An 18,023-nucleotide genomic window follows, 5' to 3' on the forward strand; every position below is an offset into this window, starting at 1 on the left:
GTTGTACTATGTTTAATGCCATTAACAACTAAAAACTGTCCCCATCTGGGGATTTGAGTAGACCCTGCAAGGGGGCCAATGACAGGTAAAGAGAATGAATTGGAGCTGGCATCCCACTCATGGAGCTAGGAGAGAACAGCAATGGTACTCAATCAACATTCTTAGAGAACACTGGTATTAATTCCAGAAACAAAAAACCAACATACGAATCCAAAGGCTAGGAGAGGATGCAAAAATGCAGATATAGCTGGATCAGGCTCTCTGAAATGGGAGAAAGGTAGTGGGATGAATATGAAGCAAGGCTGACCCAAAACAGCTACTTCAAGTGTGACTAGTTACTGTTCTTTGCTGAGGCAGCAGATTTCAAAGGGTGAGGCTGGAGCAGAGGTGTGAGGTCAGGATAAACAAGGAACAAGCAAGACTGAAATCTATAAAATGAGATAATGCAGTAAAAGGCTACAACTATGATACATCATATATTATAATGAGAAAATTCACATTTGTTGTAGTGCCTGGTATAGAAAAGGTATCAGAGCATTTTGCTATCATCAAAACCCTTGCTTGCCAAACTCTCATTATATATCAATCTGCTTTTGTTACTTCAATTACATGTTTAATTTAACAAGAAACAGTGTTCTCTAATATGCTCTACATTAATGCAACTTTAGCCTGATCTTCCACAATATCCATGAGCATAGCGGGCATACCTGCTATGATATGACTGGCCTCTTGGATATGGTACCCATATTGCCATCTATTGGAAATTACTTCAAATTACATATAGACACACAAGATGAGCAAGGATGCTGCTAAAAGAACTCAACTCTATATACAATGACATAATGGTGAAATTTCTGATGGATAAGAAAGGTACAAATAAGCCCTGTGTGATAACTCTGTTTTCATTTCTAAATGAACATGGTCTGTGTGAATTTCTTCATTCAATGTGTCTTATATGATTTCATAGGTACAATCAACACCTCATCACCTGATTGTTCTAAATGTTCTGTTTTTGATACATAGAGATGTTTAAACTTTATTAAGAAAAAAAAAGTTTGAATTTATTCCATAAGGAAAATTATCAAAACTTCCTAAATTCATTTTTAATTCTAAACACTGATATTCTGATATTCCATATTCTTAGTATTCTTTCCATGATGTTTGCTCAAAGGAAATAGACAAGAAATGCCATGTGCCATAAAAAGTATAATTTAAGGCAAATAGCACAGATATTTGAAAACCAAGGAAAATGTATTATAATGCATCGAAACATAGACTTTAAAATTTCTTTTACTGTACAGCTGACAAATTAGGCCCAGAAAGACTGGTGATAAAAATCACAATCATGTGATGGTAACATTTAGAATAATACCAAACCTATGAGGGAGTATGATTTAATTTAATCGTAACTACATAAAGCCTTTTTAGAGGGTTTAATTTTCATTACATTTTAAAAAATAAGATCTTGACGATCTGGAAAAGATTTTTAAAAAATCAAATTAAGTATTTTGGGGGTACCAACCATGCATGGAATTTGTCTACAAGAGAAGTGGGATTTCTTATTGTTTCAAAAATGTGCTGATTCCAAATAAAATGTATCAAAAATTATGTCATTATTATATTAGAAACTGTTTCACATAATAAAGTACAACCATCAGAAAGCTTATTGTATTGGGAATTTTACATTCTTCTTCATCAATGTTAGGAAATGAAAAAGTCCAATATCTACCATTTATCAGTATCTGCAAATATTGCAGAAGTGATCTGTATTCGCAACAATGTATGTATGCCTCTGCCTTCTGATCTTTGAATTACACTTCTTAAAGTATATTGCATCAGTCTTGTAGAATTATATGATGGCAAAGATTCTTGAAAGCATATCTGATTCATCCTGTTGACTTCAGCAGGAAATGTGTAAGAGTCATGCTAGACAGGTGAGTCTTACTATTCAATAACTACACAGTAGCAGAATCCATGAGTTTTCTTCCAAATAAGTCCATTCCTAAAGTCAATGAACTTTTCTATCAAAACAGTCCTCGATATATGTGCCTGAATTTATGCTGCATAGGTTAAATTTATTTCCTCAGTGGAAAGAGAGACAACATGACATTGTACACTTAGGATTTTATCAGTGAGTTCTACAGAATGACAGCTAATCACAAGAACCCTTGCTAAAAATCCCTTTCTTGTCAAAATTAATGTTTAAATATCAGATTTATATTATATGCTAGTCTGAGCTTTCTCTTTTAAGGAATAAATTTGTTCATTTATCCACATAGATCCCTTTCTATATTACAGGGTTGTTGTTTTTAAGCTTAAGGGAAAGTTTCAGTATCCTGTTTGAGCTTTGACATTTCTGAAGAACAAATTATGAGTTCTTTACCTGGATTTCAGTATATTGATTTTCTTTAGTACTTTGGATTTAATTCTTTCTGTAGCAAGAGAACAATAGACTCATTACCCCAGGAGATTTACCCTTGGTCATACATCGGTTAGTATGACAGAGAAACACTATAGAGAGAATATCCATCCAAAAAGTTTGACTTAGAGAGAAAGAGGCTGTAATGCCTTTCCCAAGTCTCCACTCCCCTTCCCTAAAGTCCTGAAGAAACAAAGTCTCTTAAATATTTCCCACTGCCACAGAACACTGATCCTGAATAGAAGTCTGGGTTTATCAACTGCCTCTCTCCACCTTAGGAGGGAAATTCAGGTTTAATGACATAGTTCAGTTGAACTGAACCATCATCGGAGTTTGTGATATCTTCTAGGTATATCCAATCAAATCTATCACTGGTACTTGTGTCTCCATCGTCTTTTGTAGTCTTCTTCTTTTCTGATTTAACAATTTCAGTCTAAGAAAAACAATGTATCTTCTCTAACTAAATCAAGACTCTGAGCTGGCCTGGCATATAGAAATTCACTCCCAATGATGATCTCTTTCACGAAGAGACCAATAATGTCATATAGTTTGTAATAGATTATTTCATTTTATTCTTTCCTCTTCTACCCCCTTTGATTTAGCTGCATCGACTCCAAAGTGGAAAGGTTCTTAGGAAGAATAAATTTGGCTAATATAGATCATCCAATTAGAATAACAGAAATCACTCACAAAAACAATCAATGGATTTGTCCAATCAGCAAGCCTTTCTATAGGTATGTTATATGCAGTGCATTTTGCTGGTGTTATAATTTCATAGGTAAATATGTTCCATTAAGAGAAATAAGTATTTCGGAAAACAATTTAATCCGAAATATATACAGGTTTGGCCCTTTCAATCTGGTCATTTGAATCTTAAAATACAAAAGATTTTATCTTGTGAATAGCATATTTTAGTCAGCATTATGTTTATACACTCCATCCATGTTGTATGTGTAGCTCAGGTCTGCTGATTTTCAGTGCAACAAGAGGTTTCATTGGGTAATTATATCACAGTCATTTACCCATTCCATTCTTGACAGCATTTATGTTACTTCCAGTTTTTAGTAATTACAAATAATGCTGCCATGAACATTTTTTGAAAAGCCTTGCTGCATGTGTGCACCCACATGGAAAGAGAGTGGAATTTCAAAATCATAGAAAGTTAACAGATCATGGCAAAGAGTTTCACAAAGTGGTGATGCTAAATTTTACTTCACCAGAAGTGTATGAGAGACTCTGTTGCTCCAAACTCTTGTGAAAACGGTACCGTCAATCATTACAGACATTTGGGAGAATGTTTAGTAGTATACTGTAGTGGTTTTGACTTGCATTCCCACAAGGATTAATGAAGTTGCACATCTTTTCATATTTTTATTAGTCATTTTGATATCCTATTTTGTGAAGTGCCTGTTCAAGTCTCCTTCTCATTTTCCTTTGGATTCTGTGTTTCTCTTACTGATGTGCACTTTTTCTATATTCTGGATGAGTCTTTTCTAATCATATGGATTGCAAATATTTTCATTCATTCTGTCTTTTCTCTCTTAATGATTTTTGATACAAAATTTTAGTGTAGTTTAATTTTTTAATCATTTTTATTGTTAATGCTTTTAGGAGTCCTGTTTAAGAATATTTCTCTACCCAAGGTCATAAAGATGTCCTTCCATGTTTGCCTTCCAAATTCTGCACTGTACAAGCAATTGTCACTTTATGACATGAACAAAGGTCAAGTTCTTTTCGTTTGTATACAGATATCCAATTGGCACTGCCTCGTTTGTTGAAACAACAATCTTTGCCCACAAATTTATAGCGTCACCCTTGCACCATATAAAGTTTCATATATTCATGATGCTATTCTGATATGTCTGTTCTGTTCTATTGATATATTTGTTTATCTTAGCCAATACCAACTTTCATAATCATTGTTGCTATATGACAGGACAAATTCCATCAACTCATATTTTTTCAACAGTGTCTTGGCTTGGAAATACCATTTGCGTTACCAAATCAATATCACCTTACCAATACTCACATAACAATCTGCTAGTATTTTTACTGGGATAGTACTGAATATAAAAATCCATTTGGGGGAAGTAGCATCTTTAAATTATTAAATCTCTTCAAACTTTGGACCAGATAAATGCTTCCATTTATTTAGTTTTTTTTTTTTTTTTCAAATTTTTAATTTAAGTTCTAGTTACTTAACAGATAGTATAATATTGGTTTCAGGAGTAGAATCCAGTGATTCATCCCTTCCATATAACACCCAGTACTTAATACAACAAATGCCCTCCTTAATGTATAGGTCTTTTTAAATATATCTTAATAATATTTCTAGTGTTTTCTGCAGCAATTTTTCACAGGATTTATTCTAATGTATTTGAAATATTTTGATGCTACTGCAAAAGTAATATTTACATACATGTAATCTCATTTCTACCTTTTGACATTATATCCAACAACTTTGTCAAATTTGCATATTGATTATAATAATGTAGAGTCTCTCTTCCTTTTCTATGCTTGTACCCTTTCTTTTTTTCTTGCCTATTGCACTGGCTATGATTTCAGGAATAATGCTGATTAGAAGTATTAGGCATCTTTGTTTTAGTTTTAATCTCTGAAAGAAAATATTCAATAGTTCACTATTAAATATAAAGCCTCCTCCATGTTTTCTGTGACTATACATGATCAGATTAAGGAAGTTTTTTCTATTCATAATTTGTTAGAAGTCTTAAGTCATAAATATATGTTTAATTTTACCAAATACCTTCTCCATACTGATTTAGTGGATTATATATTTGTGCTTTATTCTGTTAATATGAATAACTTAACTGGCTGATTATTGAAGGTAAAACCAACCTTACATCCACTGGAATAAACGTAATTTGATCATGATACATCCTCTTTTTTTTATGTATGACTGAATCTGATATATTTTTATTTTGCTTATAATTTTTTAACCTGTGCTTAAAGTTGGCCTCCATTTTACCTTTCTTATAATGTCATTGATGGGTATAGTTTCAAAGAGTATCCCTCCCTCATAAAATGATATTAAAAGATCTCTCTTTGTCTATCATAGGAGTGTTATTTCCTTCTTAACAATTTGGTGGAAACTGATAAAACCAAAAAGAACTGTAATTTTATTTGTTGGAGGAAATTAATTATATATTCAATCACTTTAAAACTCCTAAAATTAGGTAGGTTTACTATACACACACACACACACACACACACACACACACACACAATATATATATATATACAGATTTTTTTTTTTTGCTGTGTCAGGTTTACAAGCGGTGTTTCCTTGCCTACTCTTTCCTCTCCTTTTCTGATTCTATTTGTATATAATAGAAACTACTAAACTACTAAACTACTGTCCCCATGTTTATAATTTTCTCTTCTGTCCATCAGTTTGGGCTTTCCTCTAGCTGTATTCTTCTGATCCTTCTTCCAACTTACTAATCCCCTCTTCAATAATAACAAATATGAAGCTAGATTATTTAGACCTTAATTTTAGTTGTTTTATTTTTCAGTTCTATAGTTTCAATTTAATTGTTTAATATATTTTTCTGTATGTTTACACACACACACACACACACACAATTTCTTATATATCCTCTATTAATGCTCTTATTTTGTACTTTATTTCCTTGAATTAAGAGTAGCAGTTAAAGGGACGCCTGGGAGGCTCAGTTGGTTAAGCGTCTGCCTTCAGCTCAGGTCATGATCTCAGGGTCCTGCATCAAGCTCCTTGCTCAGCAGGGAGCCTGCTTCTCCCTCTGCCTGCCACTCCTCCTGCTTGCTCAGTCTCTCTCTCTCTTTCTCTCTCTCTCTCTGACAAATAAATAAAATCTTAAAAAAAAAATAGTGGTTGGATGGTTTGTGTCTGAGAAGTCCATCAAATAGGTTCTCTGAGGATCCTTTTTTATAGTCTCTTTTTTCCTTCCCTTCATCTTCCTCCTCCTCCTTCTTTTTCCTCTTCCTTTTTTTTTTTTTTTTTTGGGTTTTGTTTTCTACTTTCTAATTTCATCTCCTCATGTGCGTAGGAGGTCCTAGTGATTTCACAAAATAAAGAAATAATTTGAAAACTCAGAAAATATGTTCACACAACGAAGACTTTGCTACTAGCAAGTGGGCAATAACAAAATAATTCAAAACACCTTGATCTAATTTTGGGATTGAGAAGGTCCAAAGCTGAAATACCTTTAAATGCCGATCTCTTCAACATCACCCTTACTCATCAGTATCCTCCCTCCGTGATGTTCTCTGAAAACCAATTTTTGCCTCCAAGTCTTGTAAGGTTGTAAAAACTCTGTTCATATTTTTGAGATTTATCTGGAGAAATTAGCCACCCCAAATATGGGGCTTACCTCACTGGGTTTCTTTATTTTCCCAGATCTTGACTCTATAATTCTTTACTGTCTTGAAAGCTCTTCATTGCCTTCAAGCTTAGTATTAATATATTTTTCTTTTAAGTCTGGAAACTGTTTTAATTTCCTAGACTGCCATTAACCTGAAGTTGAATACAATTTTTAAATAGATAAAAGGAAGAGAAGTAGTAAAAAAAAAAAAAAAAAAAAAAAAAAAAAAGCAAACCACCAACAAAAAATTCCCATAAAATTATACTCTTAAAAGATAGATGCAAATCAAGAAACAGACTCTTCACAATAGAGAACAAACTGATGGTTAACCAGAGGAAAGGTGGGTGGGGCTGGGTTAAGTAGGTGATGGGGATTAAGGTGTGCCCTTATAGTGGTGAGCACCAGGTGTTTTATGGAAGTGTTGAGTCACTATATTGTATACCTGAAGCTAATATTACACTGTATTTTAACTAACAGGAATTTGAATAAAAACTTAAAAAAATATTGTTTTCTGTATGGCATGACTTATTCTTGACTTAAAGTCATATTTTGTCAATGTTCTTATACCTAAAAATTAACCTTACAAAAATGCTAATTGGTACAATTTCCTAGAATTATGTTTCCCAAATTGCATTTTTCAATAAACTCTTTGTGGGAAAGAAGTTCATAGACAGCTCTCTTAATCTACTATTTAATGGATTTGCCACTGACTCCTCACTAGAAGATATTCTGACTTATACCCACAGTATGCGGATTACTTGTGGATGGCTCTTTGAAATTTGCCTCTGTATTTCTGCTCATAACCATCAGGTCTATACCATAAACTGCTGAAATCTGAGGGACGTAAATGTCACATTTATTCAACATTTATTACTGGTTTATTAGCAGTATTGTTAAGAATTTTTTCTTAATGCTTATGTGGATTCGCTGTCTCAGTTTCCTTACAAATACTGAGAATAAAAGCAAGCTTGGAAAATGCTCTTTATGTCTTACCCTTGAGAAATAATGTGACTGATTTGTTCTTTTTATAATTCAGAGGTAAACTGAAGAGAAAACACCATAAGCATGTCAGTACATGTATGTACGCACGCACACACACACACATACACTTTATTCTCTAGCGCTACCTTATTTTTTCTAACTTTTTTTTAAGTGGGTATCATTTTTTTGTTCCTGACTTTCCAAAGAAATATTTTTAGAACATATGCTTTCTTTTTCTATGTATCTTATTATCCTGTGTGCATATACATGAACCTTAAATAACAATTATTTCAAAAGATACAAGAAGCATTTAGAAAGACAATTTGGGAAATTTTATATGTAAATATATGAACTGATAACAGTTCTCAAAAACTTATGTTTCCAAATATTTTTTCATACTGTCTCACTAAAAGTGTTTAAAAATATACATGAATAAGAAAGAAAGAAAGAAAGAAAGAAAGAAAGAAAGAAAGAAAGAAAGAAAGAAAGAAAGAAAGTACATGAGTCAGAACAGGTGATTTCCAATTTTCCTGAAAATTCAAAGCTCACATGATAGTTAAAAAGCTTTCTACCTTATCCATTTAATCATTTAAGTTCTACTCTTGAGAAGCCCACTGTGTAATTTTATGTGGTATAAAGTTAACATTTATGGTAAGATTCAGTGAAGCCATATTAAAGGCAAGTCAACCTTCAGGATCAGAGGTACCTTATTTCCATCATCCATTATATGGATGATGGTCTTCTTTCTCCCTATAAAATGTGTGCTACATTTTCATTAACCATAAAAATACATTAAAAACTCATAATTATGGCAGTAACGATGCCTTTTAAATAGTGCTAAAAAGTTTAAAAGTGCAAAACCTCTCAAAAGACTTATATAATATGCAAAATAAATTATTATGCCACTTCATTTGGTGAATATTAAGTAAGCTTCCTTAGCTACTTGTGCCATCAGTTTATTTCACTCAGCTGAATAGTCTAATAATATTTTCATTAAATATTTATATGAACAATCAAACACTGCAAATGAAGAGCACATCCCTTGACATTCAAGATGGTTTCCAGGCTGATATCAGCAGTTTGTTATGCTGGTAGGGCTCATTTGCTATGGCTTAGAATGATGTTTTCCATTAGCTTTGAGTATCTAACGTCTGACCTTAAAATAAAGGCTATTCATCATGTCTTCTAATTTCTAAATTTTATTTCTTCATTGAGAAAGTACTGACGATAGAAAATTAAGTGCATTTAAAAGCTGGGGTCATGTTATACTAATTCAGCCAAGGAAATTGATTAACGCAGATCATTTTTTAAACCAATAGAAAATACACTCTTTGGTTTTGTATATTTAATATCATCCTGTTCGTACAACTTATATATCTATTAAGTAAAGGTGACTCTAGTACCTGACTTCCAATTTATATGTGATTTTTTCAATTTATGAATGCTTGATAGCATGGTGACTGCTGTAATATTTGATTTGAAATCCTACAAATGTCATCATATGCTAACTCTGTACATTTCTCTTCCTGAAATATTTGTCTCACTTTTACGGATACTATTTGAGATTACTGGAAGTTAATATTGAAATGATCCTGTATATGACTTAGAATAAAAATCCAGAAACTAGATTCAAATAAACACAAAACTTTTGGGCTGGCCATTTTGAGCACTTAAAAAGTTATAACTAGGGGCGCCTGGGTGGCACAGCGGTTAAGCGTCTGCCTTCGGCTCAGGGCGTGATCCCGGCGTTACGGGATCGAGCCCCACATCAGGCTCCTCCACTATGAGCCTGTGTCTTCCTCTCCCACTCCCCCTGCTTGTGTTCCCTCTCTCTCTGGCTGTCTCTATCTCTGTCGAATAAATAAATAAAATCTTTAAAAAAAAAAGTTATAACTAAAACTTACAGAGGTAATAAATAATTACTAGATTTATTATAAATATCTATAAAATGTGGTGTTAGAAATCAGTAGCCACAAACTTGGATGTACACAAAAAATTATTTTATTTAAATCAAATTAAATATGACTTACTTTCATCCCTTGGGGTTAATGAAAAACTTAATCTTGATCATTACTAGGGCTGATGCATGATGCCGCTCAGGGCCATGTGAAAGCCCAGGGGTCTTTTGTAACTTCAGGCTTTAGTATTCTCTGTTTGCTAACATGGAACATTGTCCAAACCTGCATAACCCCTGTTGTCTGATTGTTTTTCTACTTCCATGATATATTTGGGCATAGGGAACTTTGATGAGGACAGAAACCCTGGTGTCTAGCATCAAGCCTTTCAGTCACAGTAAACAGGCAAATCTCCCAAACTCTCCAGGGTATTACAAGGGCCAGAATCATTATCCCTACTTGTTCTGTAAACCACAGACCTTAGACAATGCCCTATTGTCGAAAAACCTCTTCCCTATCATAATGTTTCCAATTTCCCACCCCATAGTCACTAGTTGATCATGTTCTGTGTATTTCTTGAGAACACAGTACAATGTTCTCAATGTTATATGTTTTTTGGGTTTTGTTTCGGAGGCTTGGTTGTTTGTTTGTTTTTTTTTTTTAATATTTTAGTTATTTACTGGAGAGACAGACAGAAAGCATGAGCAGGGGGAGGAGCAGAGGTGGAGGGAGAGGGACAAGTAGACTCTGCACTGAGCATGGAGCCCAGTGCGGGGCTCAATTCCCGGACCCTGAGCTCATGAGCCGAAACCAAGAGTCAGACGCTTAACCAACTGAGTCACCCAGGCACCCCTTTTGGTATTTTTAATGACTGAAACAAAAAAGATCTAAAACTGCAGCTTCTGGGAGAACCATTTATGTTTTTATAATAGCCTGAATGACCCTATAATTTGTCAGTCAAACCGGAACATTTTGAGAAAGGCTTACTAATCATGGCAAGGCAACAGATACAGCTAGTTCTCCTAGACTAGGCTCCCTGGAAGAGACCCTGATTCGTATTAATGTGACTTTTTAAGATATATGCCCAAGAAAACCTGATAGATGAGTGGGGAGGTAGAACTGTGACAGGAAAGAGGCCAAGCAAGAATGCCACATCCAGTGAAGTCTAACAAAAGTTGGGGGGGGGGGGGCCAGATCATGTACAAGACATCCAGTTACGTTGATTTCAAGTTGAACAAAAATTAATTTTTTAGTGTAAGTATGCTCAGAATATTGCACGGGACATACTTACATTAAAAACAAGTTCTTCTTGGGCATCCTGTATTTTTATTTGCTATATTTGGCAACCCTACCTAAGAGGTTTCTGGAGAGAGAAAAAGTATGGGTCACACTTAAGAGAGCCAGGGGACAAGGGAGCTAGAAGATTTAAACCCCTGTACCCATCAGTCTTTAAGTGCAGTTCTAGATGAATATAAATTCCTAGGTGCTTCCAGCTCTCTGTGGCTGCCAAAGTGGGTCACAGGAGTCTGAGAGTAGCTCTCCCACAAAAAAGACCCAACTGCTCAGTACTGAGACAGAAGCCACACTTCCATGAAACAAAACTTTTTTTTTTTTTTTTGAAGATACTATTTATTTATTTCAGAGACAGAGAGAGAGAGAATGAGCACAAGCAGGAGGAGCAGCAGGCAGAGGGAGAAGCAGCCTCCTGCTGCGCAGGGACCCTGATTCAAGACTCGATCCCAGGACCCCGAGATCATAACCTGAGCCCAAGACAGATGCATAACCGACTGAGCCGCCCAGGCGCCCCCCACGAAATGAATCTGAGGGGGTATATGGGCAGAGCCCTGACTGCATCTGCTGCCCTCATATTAATCCAGGAAAACGGAGATATGTGGCCATCCTAACACAGCTAGCAAACTATACTTACAGCTTGAAAGAGCTCCTAAAACATGAAGAAACACTTTTTTTGGAATTGAAGGGTAACAGGTTCTTCCAGAACACTGGAAAAAATAGTATACCCTCCCACGGACTCACAAATTTACATCTCAATAAATTACCTTGCCACAAGAATTATTGGGACATATACTCTCCATTTTCCAGATATGGAAATCAATTTATTTCCTGAAGACTATTTTAACTTGACAGAAATCAAAAGGTCTTGAAATGAAGCTTCTTGCTTTATTTTCACACAAATTTAGCCATTTGTGATATATTAGTATCTCATAATTGGAGCTAACATGAACATTATTTACACTCTACCTGAAGATTTATTGGAACTTCATGTGGTACAGAAGGTAATGCCTTCCCCCAATTAAAAGTGAAAAAACTCAGAATATAAGACATAACTTGGAAAAAGCTTCCATTTCCTTCTAGGTTCTACCAGTAATTTCATACCCTAAACTTAATGTATAGGCATCCTCAATAATTAGGATGCTAATTACTATTGCAGTTTTCCTCTTACCCAAAGGACTTGTACAGTTAAATTATTCTAAAAGTTAACTACGGTTTTCTGACTCCTTGAGGTGAGTCGGAAAGTCACATAATGAAAATGTGCCTCGAGGTTAAAGAAGGCCTTCTCCTGTAATATATACTGCCTAATTATTCAAGATAGAAACATTACTGTTTCACATAGACAATTCACAGTTTCTATTCTGCCACTGGACTTGGCCCTTAATTACCTTGTTGAATCTGTTACTGCATGCATGTAAGTATGAATGTAGTAGTAATGGTACACGAAACAGCTAAATGGTAAGGTAATTAGGGTGACATCCTAGACACACTGCTTAATAGGACTGCATAGCCCATCATGACGTAATTTAATATGAAAAGTAACTTTAAGTCCAGAGCCCTAATTGGGATGTATAGATACTTTCCAGCAAGCCACATTGTATAGATCCTGCTCTCTTCAGAACCTTGAGACCAAAGGTATACAATGCAGGGTATTGAATCCTTTTGTACAGAGAAATGGAACGAGTTGTTCCTTAAGGAGAAAAAACCTTGGCCCCTCCTAATTTGATTACATCCATATTCGTTTAGTTAGCCTCCAAGGTCCACCTTTATCTGGCCCCTGTCTCCTTCCTAATGTCACCTCCTAGTGATCCCCTTTTTAGCACATACTGTTACAGACATACACAAAATTAACACTGTATAGTTCCTTCTTCTTTGCTAAATCAGCTTCATCTCACTGGAATGTGGTCACTACATCTCCTCCTCACTTTCCTTAGCTAATAGCTATTTATCTTTTAATATCCTATTCAGGGAACACACTCCAGGAAGCTTTCTCTGTTCTTTCATAGACTTGGTTATGTATTTGACTATGTCTCCCATAAAGTACAGTAAACATATTACCTCCATGACTTGATACATTGGTGTACTTTACCTACTTGTTTATCCCATTCCCTGCAGAGGAAATTCATTAGAGGAGAAGATGAGACCTAACTTCTTTACATTCTCTAAATTTAGCAGAACATCTAGAACACATAGGAGGGTTTCAATAATAGTCTGCTGAATGAGTGAATAATGGATGAATGAATGACAAAGACTCTGGCTGACTATGAAAACTGAAAATCAATAAGCATGAATGCAGGATAAGAAGATGTCAAGACTTCTGTTTAAACACAGGTCTCCTTCATTCCAAGTTGACCCTTAAATGGGGCTACAATGCAGATAATTATTAGCTGGTAGATTTAGGAAATAATGTATTAATTCCATAGTTAAATTAAAACATGAAATTCATTGTAGAGTTTTTTTTATAGGTCTATTTAACAAAGGAACAGTATAATACGCACTTTTTATATCCTATTTTAAATAATTGTTTTTCATATTTGTACATAGGTGTGCATATATATAATATAAATTGTATATATACAAATGATTATAGCAATTTTACTCTGAAGATAAAATAGTAATTATTCATGTATATATATCTACATCATCTTTTTTTAAAAGATTTTATTTATTTATTTATTTGAGAGAGAGAGACAGTGAGAGAGGGAACACAAGTAAAGGGATTGTGAGAGAGAGAAGCAGGCTTCCCACTGAGCAGGGAGCCCAATGCAGGGCTTGAGCCCAGGATCCTGGGATCATGACCTGAGCTGAGGGCAGACACTTAATGGCTGAGCCACCCAGGCGCCCCTATATGTCTACATCATCTTATGCCTTAAGAGTTAAAGAAGATAAGAATTAACTTCTTAAGAAAGACAATTGATTAGGTCTATCAAAATCAATTAATAATAATATTTAAAATGTTAGAACAACTCCAAACCCTCTCATTTTAATCTTTTTTATTTCCCATGAAAAGAGATATTTCATTTAGTCTCATCAGAACAAACAGAGATTGCCTAAGACCAACAAAATTAGAAGTGGATTCTAGTAATCAAGGACTGTGCCTATCATCAAAGCATTACACCAATACTCTCTCCACTATTTGATTAGAGTCTAGTGATTGTCATTTTGCACATAAATTAAATTCTTTGAGGCACATTAGATGATACCCTAACATTTAAAATAGTGCTTTTCATCTTTAATATAATTTATAAACATGAATTAAGTAATCTTCCAAAGTGGCTATTTGAAAATTTTATCTCCCTTGAAAGTAATTATGCCTAAAATTTCTACTTAGTGGCATTGTACTTAATTTTGCAACCATTACACTTCATAACCAAACTAATCCATCACTTTCTCCCCAATTACCATTTACTTCAATAGTAAATGAGATAAGCATTAGACACTTAAATAGTGATTTTATCAAAGGACTTAGACCAGTGAACAGTTTTATCCTTCATATTCTAGCTCTTGTGCTTCTGGGGCCATTCTCAATGGTGCTGTTCAATTCCTTGGAAATAAAGTGGACAATGGTCTTTTATACCTGGTTCTTTCGGAAGAGAAAATGTTCACCACTAAAAGTATCACGTAGGTGCTATATTACTGGTGCAATGAAAGGGAGAACTGTGTTATGTCTTATCTACCTGCTTGCACTGAATGAAAAGAGACACATTTGGGTAATGCAGGTAATACAAATTTACTAAGAGGATATACTGGGGAATACGAAAGAAGAAACCTGTCAAAGAATGTCATATTCAAAATCCCCCAAAGAAGGGTTACAAATGCCCCTTCATGCTCTTTGTATATCCCTACATTAAGCCATAGGTTCCTAGCGCTTTGTTCAGTCAACTGGTCACAGACCAATTAAGTACTGGTCAGAATGGCAGGGTCATGCGGTACCAGGTATGGTGATCTTTATATAAAGATTTTCTCAGTGGTGAGCTGAACAACCAACACGTTCTTAACAAATATCCAAAGGGGACAAAATAAGTAGCAGGTACCTGAGGCTTATCAGAAGAAATGCAATGCAGCTGCCAGTGATGGTGAAGTTTCAGAGTTTCTCCGGTATAAAATAATCATTTATGGAGTAGTTACCTTGTGTGATATGCACTGCATCTATCAAATTATTTTATTTAGTCATTATTGACAGCACAGGAACATAAATATCGTTAGCCTCATGTTTCAGAGGAGGCCCAGAAATTCAAGGAACGTGATCAAGTTTATACAACTAATAAGTACTAAAATGAAAATATCAACTCAGGTTTGGCTAACAGTAAATCTAGTTCTTTCCTCAACTGACTCACGCTGCCTTTCACGGTAATTATTATAAAATCAATTAATGGTTACAGGTTGATTCTCATGCTGATTAGTCATATGCGTACACAATAATTTCTCATTTTGGTAACTTGGAGTATATTTCTCTCCTATTTGGGAGAGGGAAAACAAAAATGTTCATGGATATGAAAAAAACAATTCTTTTTCTTTGGCTCCAAACTAATGGAAGGCAAAATTCAGGTGCATTCAATAAAGACCAGATCATTAGGAATAGTCAGGGACTACCTTATCGCTTGTCCTCTGTCTCCAGGCTGGTGCTTCCTGAATGATGCCATGCTGCCTCTTTGCCGGATGGCCTTTCTACTGGATAGCCAGCATTCTTTTTATAGCTAGAGGAAAAATATTAATAGTTCAAATCATGGGTAAATCGAATATACTGATATGCTGCACCTAGCATTTTGTTCTCTACAAAACAAATTCTGTGTTCATAAATAACTCGCAGAAAACCACATATAAAGCACACTGATTCCAAGAAGAATTTAGACCTTTGATCCTAGGATAGAATATTTTGAATATTAAAACAGGTTTCTCACTAGAATTCAGCAAAACAGTAGTAAAATAAGAATAAAAAGAATCCTTTGATTTTGCTTATTTTGAAAAATCCATGAATTTTCCATATTGCAATCAAATTTTTATTCCATATGAATCAATGAAGATGGTGGTGATAAAACAGAAGAAAAAACTAGAAAATATTTCTGAAGCATATCATGTTCTTCTTTTACTGATACAAATCTTGAGAAGTATCTTTGAACCTGTAAATTGAGCTACTTTGAAAAAACTCCCCAAAATTCATGACAATAATGTGATTTGTGAGCATTAAGCCTTTCAAACCAACCTCTACCCCTAAAAAAGCCTTGCTTCATGTATTTATTATCTGAAAAAGAAGAAGCACTTCTAGAGGAGTTTTTAGTTCTATTTTTAAAAATATATACATTTTTTTTTATTTTCTCTGAAACCTGAGAGAATACCCATAAAATTCAAAAGACTGTAGGAAGCGCTTGCTCTTATATAGGCAGTAAGAATTCTTGTTTTGCCCAGAGGCTACAGCAAATCTTGTTCGTTTTAAGAAAACTTGCTTTCTTGGCCTGTGGAATTCTGTTTAAAATGTGTTTTGCCTTATGAGTAATGTAGTTTCATCTACTACTTCTATCTATATAAGGCACTTTATTCCTGTGATGCTAAACAGCAGTATGAGTCACTCAAGCTATCATCTCCCTGGATCCCTCTGGCTAATACCATTCTCCTTTCCTCTCTTCCTCCCCTAGAAAATAGAGTTTCTATTTAAACAAAACCATAAAGTGGTAAAAATCATTTATATATTTCCAAGAAGGAAGTTAAATGCAAATATGGTCTCTCTTACACAAGCTAAGGGGTCAAATGAGAAGATATTCTAGCAACACCTCCACTATGAGAAGGTCTTGAGAGTAGAGTCTACTAACTCAGTAGCGTTGCATGGCTGGATGGCTGACATAGACACTGCTTCTGCTTCTACACCACGCAGGCAAAAGGGAAACTCTGGGCTCTTGCTGCATTCTTGGCCCCATCAGACAACAATGGCATGAAGCCTCTTCTGATCTAGTTGCCACAAGGGTTCTACCATCTCTCTCCTGGGAATTCTAAGACACACTAGCTTTTAATCTTTAGACTTTCCTTTCATTCTCCTCTCTCTTTCATCCCAGACAGGGCAGAAATTTTAACCTTAGGAAGAGAAAAAACTGACGTTGACTGTTCAAAAAAATGTAATCCTTCTGCCATATGGAGTAGTTGGAAATATCAAAAAAAGAAGCCTCCATCTGTTTACGTCTCAAAACATTATCCTCACATACTTATTCAAATTGATGTCTTTTCAGCAGATATCTTTGCCTGCTAAAGACAAAAATGTCACAGAAATTGGGAACATTTGACATCTCCTTATACTGTAGATGCTTTTTTAAAATCATGGCTCGAATCTTTTAAAGCACTATATAAAGAACCCACTGCAGTTCCCGAGATATAGTAAATATTCAATTAATGATACTTATTCATTACTATTATTATAATACTAGGTTTATAATTATTTTGAGTAGGACCTGCCACCAGGGGAATGTGACCCAACTTCAAACTCTGTTTAGGCTGACCTACTTCCCAAGGTATCCCAGCTCCAAAGTTACTATTCTTTCATTGTTTCTAGTCTTTTAAACTGAACTTTAATTTTCTCACTCATTTATTCATAGTCTTCATTCAGCAAATATTCACTGAGGTGACAAGAACAATACAAAAGAGAATAAAATAATAACATATTATTTTGTTAATAATAATTAACACCACCTTACCTTCATAAAACTACAGTCTAGTGACAGAGATAGGTATTAACCAAATAATCACCCAAATTGCTATTATAATATGTGTTAGGAAGGAAAACTGCAAGAGATCATATTTGTCAGGGAGGTCAGGGAAGGCTGCGTTGCTTGATCTGGGACCTAAGAAATGTCTCAGACTCCTTATTCTATTAGGAACTGGATCAGAAGGGAAGAATCCATGCTCTGGGCAGTGAAGATAACATATACAAAGACCCTTGGGTAGAAAAGAACATGACAGAAACTATGGACTGTAGAACAGAAAGGACAAGAGAATATGCAAGATGAGGTTGGGCAGTTAGATATGGGCGAGGTCATTCAGGCTCGTAGGCTTTAACATGGACTTTAGCTTGACATTCATAGCACACCTGGG

The sequence above is a fragment of the Ursus maritimus genome, unplaced genomic scaffold (genome assembly GCF_017311325.1).
Source record: "Ursus maritimus isolate PB19 unplaced genomic scaffold, ASM1731132v1 scaffold_3, whole genome shotgun sequence".
In the NCBI taxonomy this organism is placed as follows: Eukaryota; Metazoa; Chordata; class Mammalia; order Carnivora; family Ursidae; genus Ursus; species Ursus maritimus.